Source organism: Mesoplodon densirostris, chromosome 10 (genome assembly GCF_025265405.1).
Source record: "Mesoplodon densirostris isolate mMesDen1 chromosome 10, mMesDen1 primary haplotype, whole genome shotgun sequence".
NCBI lineage: Eukaryota > Metazoa > Chordata > Mammalia > Artiodactyla > Ziphiidae > Mesoplodon > Mesoplodon densirostris.
Genome location: NC_082670.1, coordinates 83,377,305 through 83,400,890, shown reverse-complemented (window position 1 = coordinate 83,400,890; position 23,586 = coordinate 83,377,305). Strand labels below are relative to the sequence as shown.

At 42.4% G+C, this 23,586-nt stretch overlaps 1 long non-coding RNA gene across 1 annotated transcript in view; it reads left to right on the top strand.

The window, feature by feature from the left end:
- The window catches only part of LOC132497643 (uncharacterized), a 144,795-nt gene extending 143,673 nt beyond the window's left edge, over positions 1-1,122 (top strand). The window contains exon 3 of the long non-coding RNA XR_009533626.1: positions 399-1,122. This is a non-coding gene — a long non-coding RNA (uncharacterized LOC132497643). The remainder of the gene's footprint in view (positions 1-398) is intronic.
- The last annotated feature ends 22,464 nt before the right edge of the window (positions 1,123-23,586 follow it).

Genomic DNA, 23,586 nt, shown 5'->3' with positions numbered 1-23,586 from the left:
TTAATTCTGAGATAATTTTAAGATAATTCATATTGAGTTGTATGAAATAATAACAGAGATCCCATATATTCTTCCCCCAAGTTTCCCCCAATAGTAACATCTTATATAAACTGTAGTATTACAATATAAAAACCATGAAATTGCTATGAGTACTATCTATAGATTTGATTCACCTGTTTTGCATACACTTATTTGTGCATGTATAGTTACTTGTATGCAATTCTATCATAAGTATAGATTCAGATAACTACTACCACAGTCAAGATACAGAACTGTGCCATCATAAAGGTCCCTCATGCTATGTTTTTATAACCATAGCCACCTCTTTCCCTTCCCCTCTTCCTAACCCCTGGCAACCACTAGTACATTCTCCATCTCTATAATTTTGTCATTTCAAGAATGCTGTGTTGGAGCCGGAGGAAGATGGCGGAAGAGTAAGACGCGGAGATCACCTTCCTCCCCACAGATACATCAGAAATTCATCTACACGTGGAACAACTCCTACAGAACACCTACTGAACGCCGACAGAAGACCTCAGACCCCCTAAAAGGCAAGAAACTCCCCACATACCTGGGTAGGGCAAAAGAAAAAAAGAATAAACAGAGACAATAGGATAGGGACGGGACCTGCACCAGTGGGAGGGAGCCGTGAAGGAGGGAAGGTTTCTACACACTGCAAGCCCCTTCGCGGGCGGAGACTGCAGGTGGCGGAGGGGGAAAGCTTCGGAGTAGCGGAGGAGAGCACAGCAACAGGGGTGTGGAGGGCAAAGCGGAGAGATTCCGGCACAGAGGATCGGTGCCCTCAGGCACACACCAGCCCGAGAGGCTTCTCTGCTCGGCCGCAGTGGCGGGCGGGGCTGGGAGCTGAGGCTTGGGTATCGGCTTTCAGTCGGAGCGCAGGGAGAGGACTGGGGCTGGCAGCAGGAAGAGAGCCTGAAGGGGTTAGAGCACCACGGCTAGCCCGGAGGGAGTCCGGGGAAAGGGTCTGGAGTTGCTGAAGAGGCAAGAGTCTTTTTTCACTTTCACTTTCGTTTCCTGGTGTGCGAGGAGAGGGCATTAAAAGGGCTGCTTAGGGAAGCGCCGGAGACAGGCGCGAGCCGCGGGTAAGGCGTGGACCTTGGAGACGGGCGTGGGCCGCCGCCGCCGCCCGCCGCCGCCGCGGCCCGCCGCCGCCCACCGCCCGACGCCGCCCGCCGCCGCAGCGGCCCGCCACCGCCCGCCGCCACCCGCCGCGGCCCGCCGCCGCCGCCGCCGCCGCGGCCCGCCGCCGCCGCCGCCGCCGCCGCCGCGGCCCGCCGCCGCCGCCGCGGCCCGCCGCCGCCACCGCCCCCGCAGCCCGCCACCGCCCCCGCCTGCCGCCGCCCGCCGCCGCCGCCGCCGAGGCCCGCTGCCGCCGCCGCCCCCGCGGCCCGCCACCGCCGCTGCCTGCCGCCGCCCGCCGCCGCCGCAGCCGCGGGGCCTGTGTGCGAGCGCGGGTCACTGTCCGCCCCGCCTTCCGGGGGACCTGTGCACCCCGCCACTGCCGGGGTCCCGATACCCGGGGACGGCTTTCCCGGGAAAGCGCACGGAGCGCCACGGGCTGCTGCAACGTCACGCCGGCCTCTGCCGCCGCAGGCCCGCCCCACACTGCGCGCCCCTCCCTCCCCTCTGCATGAGTGAGCCAGAGCCCCCGAATCAGCGGCTCCTTTAAACCCGTCCTGTCTGAGCGAAGAACGGACGCCCTCCGGCGACCTACGCACAGAGGCGGGGCCAGGTCCAAGGCTGAGACCCGGGAGCTGTGAGAGCAGAGTCAGGGAAATCTCTCTGTGCAGCCTCGGAGGCAGCGGATTAAAGCTCCACGGTCCATTTGATGTGCCCTGCGTCTGTGGAGTGCATGAATGGACAGCGAATCATCCCAAATTGAGGAAGTGGACTTTGAGGACAAGATTTAAGACTTTCCCCCCTTTTTCCTCGTTTTACAACGAATTATTCCAAAGTAAGGAGGTGGACTTAGAGAGCAAGATTTCAGACTTCTTGCCCTTTTCCTCTTTTTACAACGAATTATCCCAAATTGAGGAGGTGGGCTTGGAGAGCAAGATTTTTGATTTTTTCCCCCTGCTCTCTTTTTGTGAATGTGTATGTGTAATCTTCTGTGTAAGATTCTCTCTGTATAGCTTTGCTTCCACCATATGTCCCAGGGTTTTATCGGTCGGTTTTTTTTTTTTTTTTTTTTTTTTTTCCAATAATTACTTTCTAATTTTAATAACGCTACTATATTTCATACTTTACTCTATTTTACTTTACCTGCTCTTTCTTTTTTTCCTACCTTCCCTTCCTCCCTCCCTCCCTCCGCTCTTCCTTTCCTTCTTTCTTTTTCTTTCCTCCCTCCCTCCCACCCTTCTTCTTTCCACTTTCTTTTTCTTTCCTTCCTCCCTCCCTCCCTCCTGTCTTTCTTTCTTTCTTTCCTTCCTCCCTCCCTCCCTCCCTTCTTCCATTCACTCTTCCTTTTGCTTTCATTGCCCCCTCCCTCCCTCCTTTCTTTCCTTCTTTCTTTCCATCCTTCCTCACTCCCTCCCTCCTTTCTTTCTTTCTTCCTTCCTTCCTTCCTTTCTTCCCTTCTTCCTTTCTTTCCCTCTCTCTTTCTTTCTTCTACTAATTCTTTCTTTCTGCTTTTTCTCCCTGTTATTCTGAGCTGGGTGGATGAAAGGCTCTTGGTGCTGCAGCCAGGAGCCAGTGCTGTGCCTCTGAAGTGGGAGAGCCAACTTCAGGACACGGGTCCACAAGAGACCTCCCAGCTCCACATAATATCAAGCAGCGAAAATCTCCCAGAGATCTCCATCCCAACACCAGCACCCAGCTTCAGTCAACGACCAGCAAGCTACAGTGCTGGTCACCCTATGCCAAGCAACTAGCAAGGCAGGAACACAACCCCACCCATTAGCAGAGAAGCTACCTAAAAACATAATAAGGCCATAGGCACCCCAAAACACACCACCAGACGTGGACCTGTCCACCAGAAAGACAAGATCGAGCCTCAACCACCAGAACACAGGCATTACTCCCCCCCACCAGGAAGCCTATACAACCTACTGAAACAACCTTAGCCACTGGGGTCAGACACGAAAAACAACGGGAACTACGAATCTGCAGCCTGCAAAAAGGAGACCCCAAACACAGTAACATAAGCAAAATGAGAAGACAGAAAAACACACAGCAGGTGAAGGAGCAAGATAAAAACCTACCAGACCTAACAAATGAAGAGGTAATAGGCAGTCTACCTGAAAAAGAATTCAGAATAATGATGGTAAAGATGATCCAAAATCTTGGAAATAGAATAGACAAAATGCAAGAAACAGTTAACAAGGACCTAGAAGAACTAAAGATGAATCAGGCATCGATTAAAAACACAATACATGAAATAAAAAATACTCTAGATGGGATCAATAGCAGAATAACTGAGGCAGAAGAACGGATAAGTGAGGTGGAAGATAAAATAGTGGAAATAACTGATGCAGAGCAAAATAAAGAAAAAAGAATGAAAAGAACAGAGGACAGTCTCAGAGACCTCTGGGACAACATTAAACGCACCAACATTCGAATTATAGGGGTTCCAGAAGAAGAAGAGAAAAAGAAAGGGACTGAGAAAATATTTGAAGAGATTATAGTTGAAAACTTCCCCAATATGGGAAAGGAAATAGTTAATCAAGTCCAGGAGGCACAGAGAGTCCCATACAGAATAAATCCAAGGAGAAATACACCAAGACACATATTAATCAAACTGTCAAAAATTAAACACAAAGAAATCATATTAAAAGCAGCAAGGCAAAAACAACAAATAACACACAAGGGAATCCCCATCAGGTTAACAGCTGATCTCTCAGCAGAAACTCTACAAGCCAGAAGGGAGTGGCAGGACATAATTAAAGTGATGAAGGAGAGAAACCTGCAGCCAAGATTACTCTACCCAGCAAGGATCTCATTCAGATTTGATGGAGAAATTAAAACCTTTACAGACAAGCAAAAGCTGAGAGAGTTCAGCACCACCAAACCAGCTTTACAACAAATGCTAAAGGAACTTCTCTAGGCAAGAAACACAACAGAAGGAATATACCTACAATAACGAACCCAAAGCAATTAAGGAAATGGGAATAGGAACATACATATCAATAATTACCTTAAATGTAAATGGACTAAATGCTCCCACCAAAAGACACAGAGTGGCTGAATGGATACAAAAACAAGACCCATATATATGCTGTCTACAAGAGACCCACTTCAGACCTAGAGACACATACAGACTGAAAGTAAGGGGATGGAAAAAGATATTCCATGCAAATGGAAACCAAAAGAAAGCTGGAGTAGCAATTCTTATATCAGACAAAATAGACTTTAAAATAAAGACTATTAGAAGAGACAAAGAAGGACACTACATAATGATCAAGGGATCGATCCAAGAAGAAGATATAACAATTGTAAATATTTATGCACCCAACATAGGAGCACCTCAATACATAAGGCAAATACTAACAGCCATAAAAGGGGAAATCGACAGTAACACAATCATAGTAGGGGACTTTAACACCCCACTTTCACCAATGGACAGATCGTCCAAAATGAAAATAAATAAGGAAACACAAGCTTTAAATGATACATTAAACAAGATGGACTTAGTTGATATTTATAGGACATTTCATCCAAAAACAACAGAATACACATTTTTCTCAAGTGCTCATGGAACATTCTCCAGGATAGATCATATCTTGGGTCACAAATCAAGCCTTGGTAAATTTAAGAAAATTGAAATTGTATCAAGTATCTTTTCCGACCACAATGCTATGAGACTAGACATCAATTACAGGAAAAGATCTGTAAAAAATACAAACACATGGAGGCTAAACAATACACTACTCAATAACGAAGTGATCACTGAAGAAATCAGAGAGGAAATTAAAAAATACCTAGAAACAAATGACAATGGAGACACGACAACCCAAAACCTATGGGATGCAGCAAAAGCAGTTCTAAGGGGGAAGTTTATAGCAATACAATCCCACCTTAAGAAACAGGAAACATTTCGAGTAAACAACCTGACCCTGCACCTAAAGCAATTAGAGAAAGAAGAACAAAAAACCCCCAAAGCTAGCAGAAGGAAAGAAATCATAAAGATCAGATCAGAAATAAATGAAAAAGAAATGAAGGAAACGATAGCAAAGATCAACCAAACTAAAAGCTGGTTCTTTGAGAAGATAAACAAAATTGACAAACCATTAGCCAGACTCATCAAGAAAAGAAGGGAGAAGACTCAAATCAATAGAATTAGAAATGAAAAAGGAGAAGTAACAACTGACACTGCAGAAATACAAAAGATCATGAGAGATTACTACAAGCAACTCTATGCCAATAAAATGGACAACCTGGAAGAAATGGACAAATTCTTAGAAATGCACAACCTGCCAAGACTGACTCAGGAAGAAATAGAAAATATGAATAGACCAATCACAAGCACTGAAATTGAAACTGTGATTAAAAATCTTCCATCAAACAAAAGCCCAGGACCAGATGGCTTCACAGGCGAATTCTATCAAACATTTAGAGAAGAGCTAACACCCATCCTTCTCAAACTCTTCCAAACAATTTCAGAGGAAGGAACGCTCCCAAACTCATTCTACGAGGCCACCATCACCTTGATACCAAAACCAGGCAAGGATGTCACAAAGAAAGAAAACTACAGGCCAATATCACTGATGAACATAGATGCAAAAATCCTCAACAAAATACTAGCAAACAGAATCCAACAGCACATTAAAAGGATCATACACCATGATCAAGTGGGGTTTATCCCAGGAATGCAAGGATTCTTCAATATACGCAAATCAATCAATGTGATACACCATATTAACAAGTTGAAGGAGAAAAACCATATGATCATCTCAATAGATGCAGAGAAAGCTTTCGACAAAATTCAACACCCATTTATGATAAAAACCCTGCAGAAAGTAGGCATAGAGGGAACTTTCCTCAACATAATAAAGGCCATATATGACAAACCCACAGCCAACATTGTCCTCAATGGTGAAAAACTGAAACCATTTCCACTAAGATCAGGAACAAGACAAGGTTGCCCACTCTCACCACTCTTATTCAACCTAGTTTTGGAAGTTTTAGCCACAGCAATCAGAGAAGAAAAGGAAATAAAAGGAATCCAAATCGGAAAAGAAGAAGTAAAGCTGTCATTGTTTGCAGATGACATGATACTATACATAGAGAATCCTAAAGATGCTACCGAAAAACTACTAGAGCTAATCAATGAATTTGGTAAAGTAGCAGGTTACAAAATTAATGTACAGAAATCTCTGGCATTCCTGTACACTAATGATGAAAAATCTGAAAATGAAATCAAGAAAACACTCCCATTTACCATTGCAACAAAAAGAATAAAATATCTAGGAATAAACCTACCTAAGGAGACAAAAGACCTGTATGCAGAAAATTATAAGACACTGATGAAAGAAATTAAAGATGATACAAACAGATGGAGAGATATACCATGCTCCTGGATTGGAAGAATCAATATTGTGAAAATGACTCTACTACCCAAAGCAATCTACAGATTCAATGCAATCCCTATCAAACTACCACTGGCATTTTTCACAGAACTAGAACAAAAAATTTCAAAATTTGTTTGGAAAAACAAAAGACCCCGAATAGCCAAAGCAATCTTGAGAACGAAAAAAGGAGCTGGAGGAATCAGGCTCCCTGACTTCAGACTATACTACAAAGCTACAGTAATTAAGACAGTGTGGTACTGGCATAAAAACAGAAAGATAGATCAGTGGATCAGGATAGAAAGCCCAGAGATAAACCCACGCACATATGGCCAACTTATCTTTGATAAAGGAGGCAGGACTGTACAGTGGAGAAAGGACAGCCTCTTCAATAAGTGGTGCTGGGAAAACTGGACAGGGACATGTAAAAGTATGAGATTAGATCATTCCCTAACACCATACACAAAAATAAGCTCAAAATGGATTAAAGACTTAAATGTAAGGCCAGAAACTATCAAACTCTTAGAGGAAAACATAGGTAGAACACTCTATGACATAAATCACAGCAAGATCCTTTTGGACCCACCTCCTAGAGAAATGGAAATAAAAACAAAGATAAACACATGGGACCTAATGAAACTTCAAAGCTTTTGCACAGCAAAGGAAACCATAAACAAGACCAAAAGACAACCCTCAGAATGGGAGAAAATATTTGCAAATGAAGCAACTGACAAAGGATTAATCTCCAAAATTTATAAACAGCTCATGCAGCTCAATAACAAAAAAACAAACAACCCAATCCAAAAATGGGCAGAAGACTTAAATAGGCATTTCTCCAAAGAAGATATACAGACTGCCAACAAACACATGAAAGAATGCTCAACATCATTAATCATTAGAGAAATGCAAATCAAAACTACAATGAGATATCATCTCACACCAGTCAGAATGGCCATCATCAAGAAATCTAGAAACAATAAATGCTGGAGAGGGTGTGGAGAAAAGGGAACACTCTTGCACTGCTGGTGGGAATGTGAATTGGTACAGCCACTATGGAGAACAGTATGGAGGTTCCTTAAAAAACTAAAAATAGAACTACCATATGATCCAGCAATCCCACTACTAGGCATATACCCAGAGAAAACCATAATTCAAAAAGAGACATGTACCAAAATGTTCATTGCAGCTCTATTCACAATAGCCCGGAGCTGGAAACAACCTAAGTGTCCATCATCGGATGAATGGATAAAGAAGATGTGGCACATATATACAATGGAATATTACTCAGCCATAAAAAGAAACGAAACTGAGCTTTTTGTAATGAGGTGGATAGACCTAGAGTCTGTCATACAGAGTGAAGTAAGTGAGAAAGAGAAAGACAAATACCGTATGCTAACACATATATATGGAATATAAGAAAAAAAAAATGTCATGAAGAACCTAGGGGTAAAACGGGAATAAAGACACAGACCTACTTGAGAATGGACTTGAGGATATGGGGAGGGGGAAGGGTAAGATGTGACAAAGCGAAAGAGAGGCATGGACATATATACACTACCAAACGTAGGCTAGATAGATAGTGGGAAGTAGCCGCAGAGCACAGGGAGATCAGCTCGGTGCTTTGTGACTGCCTGGAGGGGAGGGATAGGGAGGGTGGGAGGGAGGGAGATGCATGAGGGAGGGGATGTGGGAACAGATGTATATGTATGACTGATTCACTTTGTTATAAAGCAGAAACTAATAAAAAAAATGGAAAAAGAAAAAAAAAAAAAAAAAAAAAAAAAAAAAAAAAAAGAATGCTGTGTTGACTTAGAACAAATAGACTGCCAGTTATTTCCCCAGCAAAAATGGGCTTATTTGATATTAGCAAAAAATTGCAGTTTGAGGTCTATAATCATGATGAGCCACATGGAAGTTCCCTCCGCAAACCCAACAAGGAGAGAATTCTTTTAAAGAGGGGAAAGGAAGTTGGGAGGGCTACAGCAAACAAAGAGTTCATTGGAGGAATTGAGAGTTCAAAGCAGAATGACTTCTCATTGGCAAAGTTGTGAAGGTCTCTCATTGGCTGAGTTCTTGCCAGACAAAAAGAGGAAGTCTTTCTTCTTCCTCTGGTGCATGAGATTTCCTGCTTCTGGCCTTCTGACTCTATTTTAATTGAGATCTCTGTTTACTAATTTTTGATACTCAATATATGAACCAAACGTATATAATCTTTGGAGACTGGCTTTTAAAAAAAAATTATTTATTTATTCTTTTTTTTTTTTTTTTTTTGGCTACATTGGGTCTTCACTGCTGTGTGTGAGCCTTCTCAAGTTGTGGCGAGCGGGGTCCACTCTGCACCACGGTGCACGGGCTTCTCATTGCGGTGGCCTCTCCCATTGCGGAGCAAGGGCTCTAGGCGCACAGGCCTCAGTAACTGTGGCAGGAGGGCTCAATAGTTGTGGCTCACAGGCTCTAGAGCACAGGCTCAGTAATTGTGGCACACGGGCTTAGTTGCTCTGCGGCATGTGGGATCTTCCCGGACCAGGGCTCGAACCCATGTCCCCTGCATTGGCAGGAGGATTTTTAACCATTGTGCCACCAGGAAAGCCCAGAGACTGGCTTTTGAAACTCAGCAACTTTAAAGATGCACCCAAGTTATTGTGTGTATCAACAGTCAATGCCTTTTTATTGCTGAGTAGTTGTCCATACATGTACTTTTAAACTGTACCATTATAAAAAAGGAAAATGTTACTGGGTGCTTTAGATGGTAGAGTTAAAAGGTTGAGATTAAACAACAGGAGAGAAGATTTTCAACCACTGTTGCTTTTTAAATCACCATATTTCAAAGCAAGAAAATAAATGTATAATTGGCTGCCTGGGAGATGTGTGGACTAGGAAGAACTGTATGTGGCCTTAGCAATTTGACTCTGAGATTTTGATTTCTGTTAATACATGATCAAGTGAATACTACTCATAATTTTCTACCACTATAATCAGCGAAAACCATAGTTTTCTTCAAAGAAGGTAAATAGTGTTGCTCTGAGTTCATTGCCTGGAAATGACTCTAAGAGGGTGGGTGCTAAGATATGGGGCCTAGTAATTCTAATACAATTTGCAAATCTTGATAAGATGTTTAAGTCAAGGGAGGGAAAGTTCTCTGAGGTGTCTGTCATCCTATCATTTTTATTTTACTCATTCATGTAAGAATTCATCAATTCATTCATTCAACAAACATGTCTTAAGTGCCAGTTGTATGCCAGCTTTAGACTTCCTGCCATAAAATACCAGATGATCTAATAAAGGAGAAGGATCAAAAGAATTGCAGTTCTCTCTCACCAAGTCCTCTGCTCTTTGACCAATATGTTTCTCCAGTTCATAGATGAGAAAATCAAGGCACAATGAAGGGAAGCATTTTATCTGGGCTCAGTAGTTGTGGCACATGGGCCTGGTTGCTCTGTGGCACGTAGGATCTTCCTGGACCAGGGATCGAACCCTTGTCCCCTGCATTGGCAGGCAGATTCTTAACCACTGTGCCACCAGGAAAGTCCCTAGTGCTAGTTATTGAAGCAAATCCCTTTTAGGTATTGACGCCAGCCTGTAATTTAAATGTCAAAGATTTTGATAAGAAATATGGAGAGGGGGCTTCCTTAACTGTAGAAGTTGGAACTAGTGTATGCAGTGGATGAGGAGGGGTGTAGGGTGATGCACAGTCTGCCACAGGTGCAGGCAATAAGGGGGTACATTGTCGGTGGGTAATTTCAAAAGAATAACAATCTAGACTAATAATAATCTAAACTAAAATGAGTCTTTTTAAATTATCACCAAGTATCAGAAATTCTAAACAATGTCATGGATCAAACACTTCTCCCCGCCGCCGGGGTATATCACTTCCATTACCAACTCCACACCTTGCCACTGGATGGAACAACTTTTCAAAAACGAAGCACTTTCTTTATGTATATTAACTCATTTAATAATTTTAGCAACAAACTATGAGGAAGGTATTCATGTTATTCCCATTTTATGGATGAGAATACTGAGAACCAAAGAAGCTTATCAATGTGCCCACAGTCACACAGCTAGTAAGTGATAGAGAGCTAAGACCTGAACCCAGAAGTCAAACCCCAGGGTCTATGCTCATCTTCACAAACCCAGATGGCCTTCAGTTACACACCACTGCCCCCCCCAAATTACAGCTGAGTAAATCTTTTGAGGAACCATATCTGAATTCCCCTAATACATTAGGCATCTTTCTATCAGAAAATAGAGCAGCTTCAATGTTGACTAAATTTCCCTATAATACTACTATTAGGAAAATGAAACAATACAAGAAGTTGTCGGGTTCCCAGAGTAACAAGCCTGTAGGTCAGAGCCATGATTCCGTTACCCAGATATCTGCAGCAGCAGACACAGAGCAAGGGCCTGAATAAATGTTTGTTGACAGAATAAGTGTTTACTGAGTCCGGTAGAGAAATGCTCAAAGGTCTGGCTCCTACAGATGTTTTTGCTTGCTTGTGGGCAGAAAGCAACATCTGCCACCCAGATCCCTAGGCTTTCCCCAGATGTTGAGAGGACACTAATCTGAGGTTGGTTTGTCTCAGTGTGAGTAAACATGTGCTCTGGCTTCTTCTCTGCTGAGTAACAGTTTCATAGGGTCTATTTTCACAGATAAAAAGCAGTATCGATCATTCTATTTCACGATTGGGCGCAGAGGTTTTGGAGCAGAAATTGGCGTGATGTAACTCCAGGGAGGAGTAATTCGGATTCCCATGGAAATATCCTGCTTCTAAATTTGCTCCTGAAGACAACGTAGGGAAATCAAATGTGTGAGTCAGGCAAGGTTGTAACCATGAGCTCTAAGCTAATTAAATGACAGACAAGCAAAGGGTTAAATGTGGGATGCTCACTCATCAAGGAAAGACTTGAGGTGAGGTGCCCCCCCTCACCTCCTCCATGACAGAGCTGTGCAGTGATAATTAATACCATTTCCCCATAAGATGGAATAAAATGAGAGTGGTTGAAAAGGGCTTACCTCTTTACCCATAGAGAGGTGGCTAATGAAAATACCATTTATCTGATATTTCAAAGAGATGAGCAGCACCATTTCAGTGTATTTTCAGATAGCAGAAGGGCCAACATTTCACTTTCATCATTCTTTTTGAAAACTCTGGGTTTCCCATTTTCTTACCATCCTAAGAAAAGCCCACAGCATTTTTGTGCTGATTTGGGGCTTACATAATGATAATTAACTATAGGACTGTGCATAACAAAATAATACTCTCCAGTGTTCCTGACTCATTTTTCCCTTAAGCTTATACTAAATGACTCCAGCCTGCTGTCCTTAGAGCTCATCTTTTTTTTTTTTTTTTGTGGTACGCGGGCCTCTCACTGTTGTGGCCTCTCCCATTGCGGAGCACAGGCTCCGGACACGCAGGCCCAGCGGCCATGGCTCACGGGCCCAGCCGCTCCGCGGCATGTGGGATCTTCCCGGACTGGGGCACGAACCCGTGTCCCCTGCATCGGCAGGCGGACTCTCAACCACTGCGCCACCAGGGAAGCCCAGAGCTCATCTATCTTTGCCGTGTGTGCCACTTCCCCCGATGCCTGTGGGTTTATTTCTGGTGGTCTTGCCTTCTGATCTATTCTTCATGCCTCTGCTCTTCTGTTGAAGTCTGGGAATCCAGATCACTACGCCTGTTAGAACTGTTCTGAACATAAGAGTGAACAGGTTCTAGATGAAGCAGTGGAAGACTCTCCTATGAGTGAGGGGAAGAATTACATTGCCTTGATGATGACTATTTTCAATCTTGAGCCTTCATCAGCCCCAGGAGAATGAGATCAAATCAACATCAGATTAGTTTGCTTTTACTGTATTTTGTAAATAAGATTAATCTTGTCATTTGTCCATAAAAAATAGAACATCTAGGTCAAATTATGCTTCCGAGTTTTACATTCAGCACTGAATTCTTAACACAGAACACTCTTGACCTGGTGAGGCAGATAATCTTATTCCATGTTTTCAGATAATGAAATGATGACTCAAAGGGTTAACCAATTTGCTGAGAGCAGGCAAAGGGCTAGATCAAGAGCATAGGTATTCAAACTTGGCTGTGTATTAGAACACTGAGGACGGGTCCTCATCCCAGATGAATTATATCAGCATCTCTAGGCAGTACGGTCCACTCTCAGCACTGTTTAAAAGCTGCCCAGGTACCATGTTCAATGGCATCAAAATGTATCAGATACCAAAGAATAAATCTAACAAAAGATTGCAAGACTATTTACTACCGAAAACTATAAAACACTATACAAGAAAACTTAAGTAAATATACCATGTACATGAGTAGGAAAAAGACAATATTCTAAATTGTCAAGTCTCCCAAACTGATCAGTATATCTAATGCAGTCCCAGTTAGAATTGCAACAGGTTCTTTTGTGTAAAAATTGGAAAGTTGATGCTAAACTTATAATGAACTGCAAAGAGTCAAGTGTAACCAAGACCATCTTGAAGAAGAACAAATCTGTAGGACTTACGCTCAGGCTCATAATAGGTCTTATTATCTATCAGAGTTAAGCTAGTGTCGTATTGGTGTGAGGACACACAAATAGGAAGATGGAACAGAATAGAGTCCAGAAACAGATATACACATGTATGGTCACCTGATTTATAACAAAGGAAGACTAGTGAGTTGGGAAAGGTAAAGGAAGCTGGATCAGCTGGATATCCAAATGGAAAAAAAAAATGTATCTTGACCCCTACTTCACACTATATTCAAATGCTGATTCCAAAAGGATTTCATGTCTAAAAGAAGAAAGTAAAATAATAAAACTTTTAGAAGAAAAAGTAAAACAAATATTACCATGAAGTAGATAAAAATTTTGTGAAATGACGCTAAAAGCACTAACTATAAAGAAATACATGATAAATCAGACTATATTAAAATTAAAAACTCTGTTCATTGAAACTGGGCAATAAGAAAGTTTAAATGTGAACCCTATAGTGGAAGAAGATATTTATAATACATAAATCCATCAGTGACTCATATCCAGCATGTATTAAGAACTCCCACAAATCAGGGAGAAAAAGACAGAAAACCCAATAGGAAATGGGGCAAAAGACTAGAGCAGTAAATTTGAAACAGTGGTTATATAAAGGATCAGTAAGCATAGGAAAAGGTACTCAACTTCATTATTCATCAGGGAAGTGCACCTTAAAACTACAAAGCAATATGACTGCATACTCACCAAAAAGGTGCAAATGACAAAGACACTCAAAACTAAGTGTAGGTGAGGATGTGGAGCAAGCAGACTCTTCTACACTGCAGGTGGGTATGGACAACAATGGGACTATCGCTTTGGAAAACCGCTTGGCAAATCTACTAAAGCTGAACTTACACACGCCCTATGACCTAGAAATTTCACTCCTAAGAGAAATATATCCCAACAGAAATGTCCCTATGCATGCCAAAAGACATATCCAAAAATGTTCACAACAGTACTATTCAAAATAGCCAAAAAAGAAGAGGAACCGGGCTTCCCTGGTGGCGCAGTGGTTGAGAGTCCGCCTGCCGATGCAGGGGACACGGGTTTGTGCCCCGGTCCGGGAATATCCCACATGCCGCGGAGCGGCTGGGACCGTGAGCCACGGCCGCTGAGCCTGCGCGTCCGGACCCTGTGCTCCGCAATGGGAGAGGCCACAACAGTGAGAGGCCCGTGTACCACAAAAAAAAAAAAAAAAGAAGAGGAACCAATTGCCTTTGAAGATTACATAAATTTTGCATTCACACAAAGGAACGCAGTAAACAATGAGTATGAACAAACAAATGCTCCACACAGTATCTCAAACCTAATATTGAGTGAAAGAAGCCAGACAGCAGAGTATATGCTGATAGTTCCAATATGTATATTTCCAAAACAGCCAAAACTCATCTGGAAGTCCAGAAAGTGTTTCCCCTTGTCCTGGGAGATGACTGGAAAGGGGCATAGGGGGAGCTTCTGAGATAGTGATGATGCTCTGTTTCTTAATGTGTGTCCATCAAGCTGTACACTAATGCTGTGGACAGTTCACTTTATGCTTGTTATACTCAGTAAAAATTAAAATGCACAGAAACTCTGAGTGTGTCTGATATGCAGGCAATTGAAAGCCATCTATCGCTAGCTCAGATCAGGTTTCTTCCCTCTCTTTAGTCCTTCCCTCCCCAGGTCCACCTTCGCAAGTCTTCCTCTCCCTAAGTCTCTGGCTCCAAAGTATCAAGTGCTGTTCTAGGTACAAAGGATACAGAGAGGAAGAATCTATTATCCCTCCTCTCAAGGAGCTAAATGTTTTCTTGTCTATAACTTCAGCCTGCCACTTGACAATAAGATTCACCTGTCTACACTGCAGTTGTTACAAGGTGAAGTTAGTACTAATTCCAGCTGCAAGAAAAAGCCCCATGACCATCCTGAATAATTACAGTGCTAGCGCACAGGACATGACCACATTATGAGCAAGCTCAATTTCAACCGAAGTTAATCACCTAGGATTGCATTGGGTACCATTTGACCCTAGGTGTAGCAGAATTAGCAGAAAAATGGGCTGAGTTGCTGGCACAAGAGATCTAGAACCCGTTGATGTTTCAGTTGTATATGGCATAAGGATCATTCTATTCCCAGTGGGACAGCCCTATTCCCAGTCAACACCACACGCTTTCCTGAACACAAATTACGATCATCCTCATTCTCTTGGTCTGTCTTTTTTTTTCTTTTTTTTCTTTTTTTTTTTTTTTTTGCGGTACCTGGGCCTCTCACTGTTGTGGCCTCTCCCGTGGTGGAGCACAGGCTCCGGACGCGCAGGCTCAGTGGCCATGGCTCACAGGCCCAGCCGCTCCGCGGCATGTGGGATCCTCCCGGACCAGGGCACGAAGCCGTGTCCCCTTCATCGCCAGGCGGACTCTCAACCACTGTGCCACCAGGGAAGCCCTCTTGGTCTGTCTTTTGCAAGCAGTGTATGAAAGTTAGGCTTTCTTCCATTTATTATTTCTTCTGCCTCTCTCAACACTCTCGCTCTGAAGTAAATAAATAAATAAATAAGCAAGCAAAGCAAGCAAGCAGTGTCTCTGCAGAATCTAGACTGCATTTCCAGATCACGTCTCCATGCTCCTATCTTTGTCCTCAGGCACTCCCAATACCCAAGGCACTGGCTGACTTAGAAAGTCAAAGCAAATCATCTTTATCTTTCACAGCACACTCTTTCTTTTAAGAACCTGGCTATTGATTACTTGACCATGGTCATTATTCCAAGGTTTGGCTTTATAAACAAACAGAAGATGATCTAACCCTGGCCTGAATCCTGCCTTGAGTTCATACTCCCTCTGATGGCTGTAACCAGAAAGCCTAAATACTTAGGTGGCAAAGGGCTCTGAGAAGTTACCAACGACTTCAACTTTGGGCACAAATTCCCTTCTGCCTATATTTTCTCTCTAACATAGATAAACCATCCTGACAAGAAAATTTAAAATGTTTCCCAGGTATGGCTGTTCATTATTTCACTGATTCCTGTTCACCCTCCAGGTCCCAAAGTATATGTTACTTTCTAGAGCAGCCTTCCTGAACCCTTCTGGAATAGTTTAGGTCCCCAGATTAAAAACTTTCACAGAATCATATAATTTTCCTTCACAGCACTTAGTTCAATTGCAACGAATCAATTTTTGTGATTATTTGTCTCACTCACTGTTGAATCTCCAGCACCTTGCACAATGCCTGCCTCATAGATGTTCAATAAATATTGTTGAGTGAATGACTGAACGAATGCATGAATGTGAGCCTCCTGAAGAATGTATGCTACTTTTTTCATTGTTGGGAGATGGTTTTTCTTCTCTAAGATTATTTTCTCTTGCTCTAGATAAAGTACGTCCCCTCCTGCTCTGTCCTCAGTAGAGATGAAGAGCAAACAGATGGCCAGCAGCTTCCATGTCAGAGCCCTTCATATAATCATAAACCATGACAGAGATACTTATTCTGAGGGTTTTTAAAATAAATTTACTTATTTATTTATTTTTAATTTTTTTATTTTTGGCCGCATTGGGTCTTTGTTGTTGCCCGTGGGCTTTCTCTAGTTGAGGCGAGCAGGGGCTGCTCTTCGTTGTGGTATGCAGGCTTCTCATAACGGTGGTTCCTCTTGTTGTGGAGCACAGGCTCTAGGCACGTGGGCTTCAGTAGTTGTGGCACACGGGCTTCAGTAGTTGTCACTCGCGGGCTCTAGAGCACAGGGTCAGTAGTTGTGGCACACGGGCTTAGTTGCTCCACGGCATGTGGGATCTTCCCTGACAAGGGCTCGAACCCATGTCCCCTGCATTGGCAGGCAGATTCTTAACCACTGTGCCACCATGGAAGTCTTAATCTGAGGTTTTTGTCTTGATGATTTTCTCTGAAGGAGACCTAGGTCATGGAGTCAAACTCCAAGAGAAAGGAGGGGTGATGAATAAAGTCATCTGTATCCTCTGTTCATTGGCATTAGATTGGTAATTGGGACCATGGTGTGTCTGAGACTTTTCTCGAGATCTTGACTAAGTCCTTCCCGCTCTCTACTCTTGAGTCTCTTATCCACAAATCATGAAACTGGACTGGATCAAAACGAAGGGTACCCCACACATATGAAGCTCTATACCTTTGCTTGTTCATCCATTCAATAAGTGTTTTTAAGAGAATAGAACGTGCTTAGTCTGCACTAGGCTGTTTAGAGACCTACCAGTGATCTAGAGAAGCAGGGTCCTGCCTTGAAGGAATCCAGTCAAGACTGGGGAGAAGAGGGTGGTTAGGGAAGTCTTTCTGGCATAGGTGTTGCCTAGGTCCGTGATTCAGCATCTATCATAATCGAAGGCAGGGCTTGTTAAAACATAGATTGCTGGACCGTACCCCCAGCTTCTGATTGTCCAGAGTGGGCCTGAGATTCTGCATTTTTAACATGATTCCAGGTGATGCTGCTGCTGCTACTGATCTGGGGACCACACTTTGAGGGCCACGGACCGGATGACATGGAATATTAAGTTAGAACACAGTTAGGCTTAATAAATATTTGGATGGATAAATGAATGGGTGGATCAATCAGCCAATCAGGGCAAATCCATCACTCCATCAATAGCGTAAAGTCCTGATAAAAAGAGGCCACAGAGGTAGCTTTTACAGTGGTTGTTTTTTAAATTGCAAAGCCATGAAAATCTCTGCCCCTTCTCTCCCTATGGTCTTTCACGTGACTCATGGCTAATAAAAATGGTATGACTGGAATTTGTCAAGCTGTTTTTTCTCTATTTCTGTCTTGCTCTATGTGGAGTTGCAATGGGCATTGCCTCCTCTGGAGTGTAATTCAGGCTGACTCATTTCCCAAGTCACTGATGGGAAGGTCAGCGTGGCTCCAATTCACAGCCAAAGGCATATCAGGAGCTACTGATCACGAGTTGCACATCAGAAAGATTACCAGCTTCCTTTGTGTTCTTTCTTGGCCATCTTGCCAAGAATCCAGCAGGTCAGTTGAATTAAAGGTTAAAACTCACATTGGATGGTACATGCAGTCAGCAGCAGAGAAAATTACACTAGTCAAATAGAGAGTGCTTACGTGCATAAGCTTTGTTTATATCCAGACAGATATGCATAGATCCTGATTCTGTCACCTAAGAGTTACACAGTCAACACCTCTGATCCTCAATTCCTTCACATAGGAGACGGACATAACAGTAATAATTAACTCATAGGATTGTTGCACATAATGTTCATAATGTGTTTAGCCCAAAGCTGACTTCATATTAACCATTCAACACATTTTAGCTAGCATTATTATTCATAAGCTTCTCAAACTTTCTTTGTCAAATCTATTAATGCTTTTATACATTATCTTTTGTAAATAATAAACTGAGACTCGGCATGTACCCTTCAATTACCTTTAGACTGGATCTGTAGGAGGAATTTCAGGATTTTCAATTCCGAGCCAGAGAATGGAGTGATTCATACTCAGCTAATTTCTCTTTGCCACACAGTATAAAGATCCCCACACTGGCCCAACATTCATTCTCTGTTAAAGGTATCAAGAAGAGAGCTGTAGAAGAGATAGCTGTCTTCCTGAAAATCAGCTTTAAAAGGTAAAGACGGAATTCTTCGAGTTCCCCTCTCCTTGTCCTCCAAACTTCTTGAATCTAGCAGTATTCCCTAGGATGTGAACAAGTGAATGAGAAACATTCCATATCAGCTTGGGGGTCAGACACCCCTGGTTTCTAGTCCTTGTTCCACCACTACAAGCTGTGTGATCTTGGAAAAGTTACTTATGCTCTCTGTTTCTCTGCTCCCTCATTCTTAAAATAATAATCTTACTAATAATTATTGTGAGGATTAAATCAGTCAATGCATTTTCCAGTACCTGAAAAGGACTAGTGCTACATAAATGTCAAGTATATGAACTCTTAGCATCTTATCCTGTTGTGTGACCCTCATTTTAATATCTCTGGGTTTGTTGAAGGAGTCCCTGCTCTTCAGGATTGGAATGGTTTCAATTATATCTCCTTTCAACCTCCTCTTTTTAATACAAAAGCCCTAATCCTTTTAGAGAGTCCACATTTCTTTCATTCTTTTGAATGGTATACTCACCTGGTAATTTTTCCTAGAGCTGCCTTTTCAGTCTTTCTGGCAACATTACATAAGACCTTTCTAAGGTAGGCCTTTCATCTACCCTGCCAGATGCAGGGCCTTGTCCATAATAGGCACTTGATAAATATTTGTTGAATAGATGAATGAATAAAGACAGCCAAGACATTCAAAAGTAATCGTGGGGCTTCCCTGGTGGCTCAGTGGTTGAGAGTCCGCCTGCCGATGCAGGGGACACGGCTTCGTGCCCCGGTCTGGGAAGATCCCACATGCCGCGGAGCGGCTGGGCCCAGTGAGCCATGGCTGCTGAGCCTGCGTGTCCAGAGCCTGTGCTCCGCAGCGGGAGAGGCCACAACGGTGAGAGGCCCGCGTACTGCAAAAAAAAAAAAAAAAAAAAAAAGTAATCGTGGCACTAAGCTTAAAATAAGGGCAGCTTTGTTCTCTGTTCTGTAGATATGCAGTGGGGCTGAGTTACCACATCCCTTTCGAAGAATTGTTCCACATCAGTCATTCATGAGGAATTGTACAAAGCCCTATTAATCATAATGCTGTTACAAAACACAAGGGTGGAAAAGGGGACATCTCCTCTGCATTAGACATCTTTTGGTTCTTACTGGCCAAAAATCCACATCACCTAGACAGAGCCAAGATCGAAGGGAAAACACCTTGGCTGTCATCTCCAGGTGCCTTGGTTGACTAAAACTTGGCAGAAGCTCAACTATAGTTTTGAACCCTGTGGACTGCTAGTGAGCTTTTAAAAAGATAAATTAGATTATTTTACCCCCCTAATTAAAACTATCCAATGACATTCTGTGACACTTAAAACCTAAACTCTTTTCCATGGTCTAAAAGGCCCTATGTCATATGGGTCCTGCCTGTCTTTTCACTCAAGTATCATTTTCTCACAGAGCCAGCTCTTCACTCCATCACCAGACACTCTATCTTTTGAGATAGACTTTCCTATGAAGGGCCGGATAATAAATATGTTAGACTTTGGGGACCATATCATCTCTGTGACTATATCATCTCTTACTCAATTTTTCCATTGTTGTATGAGAGCATCGATAGAATGCATATAAATTCATGAGTATGCCTGTGCTCCAATAAAATTTTATTTACAAAAACAAGTGGTCATCTGGATTGGGTCCATGTTCCATAATTTGTCAACACCTCTCCTAAGATAAGACCCCTTCCATAACTTGCTACCCCCATATCCTCCTTTAGCTTTTGTTACATATTTTCACATTTGTTTGTTACTTGTCTGGTTCAGTCACTAGAATATGAGCTTCATTTAGGATGGGACCTTTGTTTTGTGGACAGCCATGTCTCCACCACCTAGGACAGTTCCTAGCACCTCTGTGTGTTCAGTGACTATTTGTCGAATTAATGACCTCATCTCTTGTGGCATTTACTGTCATGCACTACTGTGACCTTCCTTCAGTTCTCAGGACACTCCAGGGTCATTCTTGCGTCCTGGCCTTTGCACTTGCCTTTGTCCTCTGCCTTAGTATCCTTCCCCCTTATCTTTACACATCTACCTCTTCTGTTCATATGGGTCTCAGATCTTTGAAATAGCCTTTCCCAATCATGCTAAATAAAGTTTCCCAGGAGCCTCAGCCACGCTTGTCTTATTTTCCTACTAAAACTTATTAATAACTGGAGTTATTTTTTACTTGATTCTTATAAATTCTCCCCCATGAATCCAGAAAGTTTCTCAGCTTATTTTAAAGCCTAGAAAAGTATGTGACACAGAGGAGGTTTTCAATAAATATGTGTCTAGAACAGTGTTTTTCAAACTTTAATCTGTATTTGAATCACCTAAGTATCTTATTAAAATGCAAGTTCTGAGTTAGTAGGTTTGGGGTGGGGAGTGTCTTGAAATTTTTGCATGTCTAACAAGCTCCCAGAAGATGCTGATCCTGATGGTCCATGGACCACTCTTTGAGCAGGGAGAGTCTAATGAATATTTTTACTGCTTCACCTATAGGGCAGGAAGTGGACTGTAAGCTGAGGATCCTTGAAAAAAACATTAGAGTTGTTTGCCATCCTGCCAAAGACCAAAGCAGAAGAGCAATCCTATCTTTAAAAGGCACATCCAATGCAAAATGATAAGGACAGATTTTCCTGAGTCACTTATGTGGTTTTGGCATCAGGCATCAGGTCTTCAATGAGCAGGAACTGGCAACATTTCCCGTATTAAATTCACCTTGAAAATGCTGAATCACCCATGGGAACCAAAATGAATCTGTCTTCATTCCCTATTCAGTTATGTCTCCCTTTCTTTCAATCACTCTGTTGCATGCATTAGGGAGTTACCTGCTTTACACCTCGTGTAGTAACCCTGAGAGACCTCATGTTTCTGAAGAAGAGTGGACCATGCTGGTAGTGTAGTATGGTAGTGGCTTGACCTAAAAGAGGACTCCCACATCAAAACTGAAACGAAATGTATCCAACAGGGAAACACAATATGGCCGACTGATTAAGAGCTGCTGATCTGCAATCTGATTACTGCTCAATCTCTGTGTGACCTGGAGCACAGTACCTACACTTTTAATACATCAATTTCTTGTTCTTAAATGGGACGTGATGGTGTCTGATTCATAGCACTGTTGTAATAATTAAGGGAAGCAATTCTTGTAAAGAAACTTGGTGTACTTCATGCATGTGTGCATATTAATGAATATTAGCTAGAATTCTTATTCTGGTCCTCCATAGAATATTGTTACTGTATTTATTGAAAATAACATTTTAGAATCCAGCAATTCCAATTCTGGAATTGTATATACCAAAAGGAAATAGAAACGAGAGTTTGACTAGATATATGCATTCCCATGTTTATCAGCATTATTCACAATAGCCAAGATATGAAAACAACCCAAAATGCCCATCAACAGACTAATGGATAAAAAAGATGAGATATATATACACAGTGGAAGATTATTCAGCCATGAGAAAGGAGGATATCTTGCCATTTGCAACAACATGGATGGGCCTTGAGCACATTATGCTGAGTGAGGTATGTCAGACAAAGAAAGACAAGTACTGTATGGTATCACTTATCTGTGGAATCCAAAAAGTCAGAACAATAGCAACAACAAAAACCAGAGAATAAAATGGTGGTTACCAAGAGATGGGGGCCAGGAGGATAAGGCTGATGGATGGCATTTAAGGGTACAAACTTGTAATAAGCACTAAATAAGGCATAGAGATCTAATAGACAGTATATTGAATATAGACAATCATATTGCTTTGTAAGTATCTAACGTGATAAATATCATTATTACAACGACCATATTACAATATATAAACGTGTCAAAGTACCATGTTGTACACCTTAAATTTACACAATATTGTATGTCGAATATATCCAGTTAAAAAGAATTTGCAACTGGCTTTGAGCACAATATTCAACACAGCTTTTATAATATTAATAGTTAAGGTGTGGAATGTTTACTATGTACCAGGAAATATATTCAGTGCTTCTTTGTCCCATTTAATACTAAAAATAAATCTATGAAGTAGATATGAGTCCCTCCGCTTTGCAGATAGGGGAAACTGAGGCTTAGATTGGTGAAGGTTAGTGAAAGATCACTCAACTAGTAGGGTAGGAGTCAATATTTGACTCATCCAGGTCTGGATGACCTTAGGGCTCCAACAATACTATACCACCTTGCTTGTTATGTCATTCATATAAGTATGGACTTGTATGTCTTGGCTCCTGAACAGGAAATATTTCCATCACAACACCAACTCTTGGGGTGGTTTGCTCTTCTATAAATGAGAGAGTTCTGGTTGATGATCATCAGATGTACTTCCAATTCTAGCAGCCTAAAGTGCCCGAGTTCTATTCTAAAGGATTTAGTTAGTTTATGTTCCATTTGTTTAGTGTTAGCCATTGTAGATATGTCCTGTTTGAAAGAGCTTTGGCCCCATGAACACCGTCATGTCTTGAAGGCTCAGGGAATGCTCCCTGATGGCTATGCTGTCCCTGATGTATCTAGTTATCTAGTTATCTGTTGCTAATGATTAGCAACCATCTCAAATTTTAGTGGTGTAAAACAACAGCAGACTCTGAGTCGGGAATTTGGAAAGGGCATAATAGTTACAGTTCTTCTGTGCTTATAACATCTGCAGCCCTAGTTGAAAATACTTTAGAGCTAGGAGGTGACTGTAGTGTCTAGAGCCTGGAGTCATCTAGCAGTATCTTCACTCACATGCCTGGCACTTGGGCCAGGATGACTCAAAGGCTGGGATCGGCTGGGACCATGAACTGCACCTACCTGTGGGCTTTTCATGTAGCGTGGGCTTCTCCCAGCATGGCAGCTCAGTTCTGTGAGAGAGTATCCCAAGTGGGAGCATCTGGAGAACAAGTGTTCACTCCAGTCTTCAGACGCACCTTTGGTGTTACTTCCTTTGTACTCTGTGGTAAAAGTGGATCACTAAGAAATGCCCAGATTCAAGGGGAGAGGAA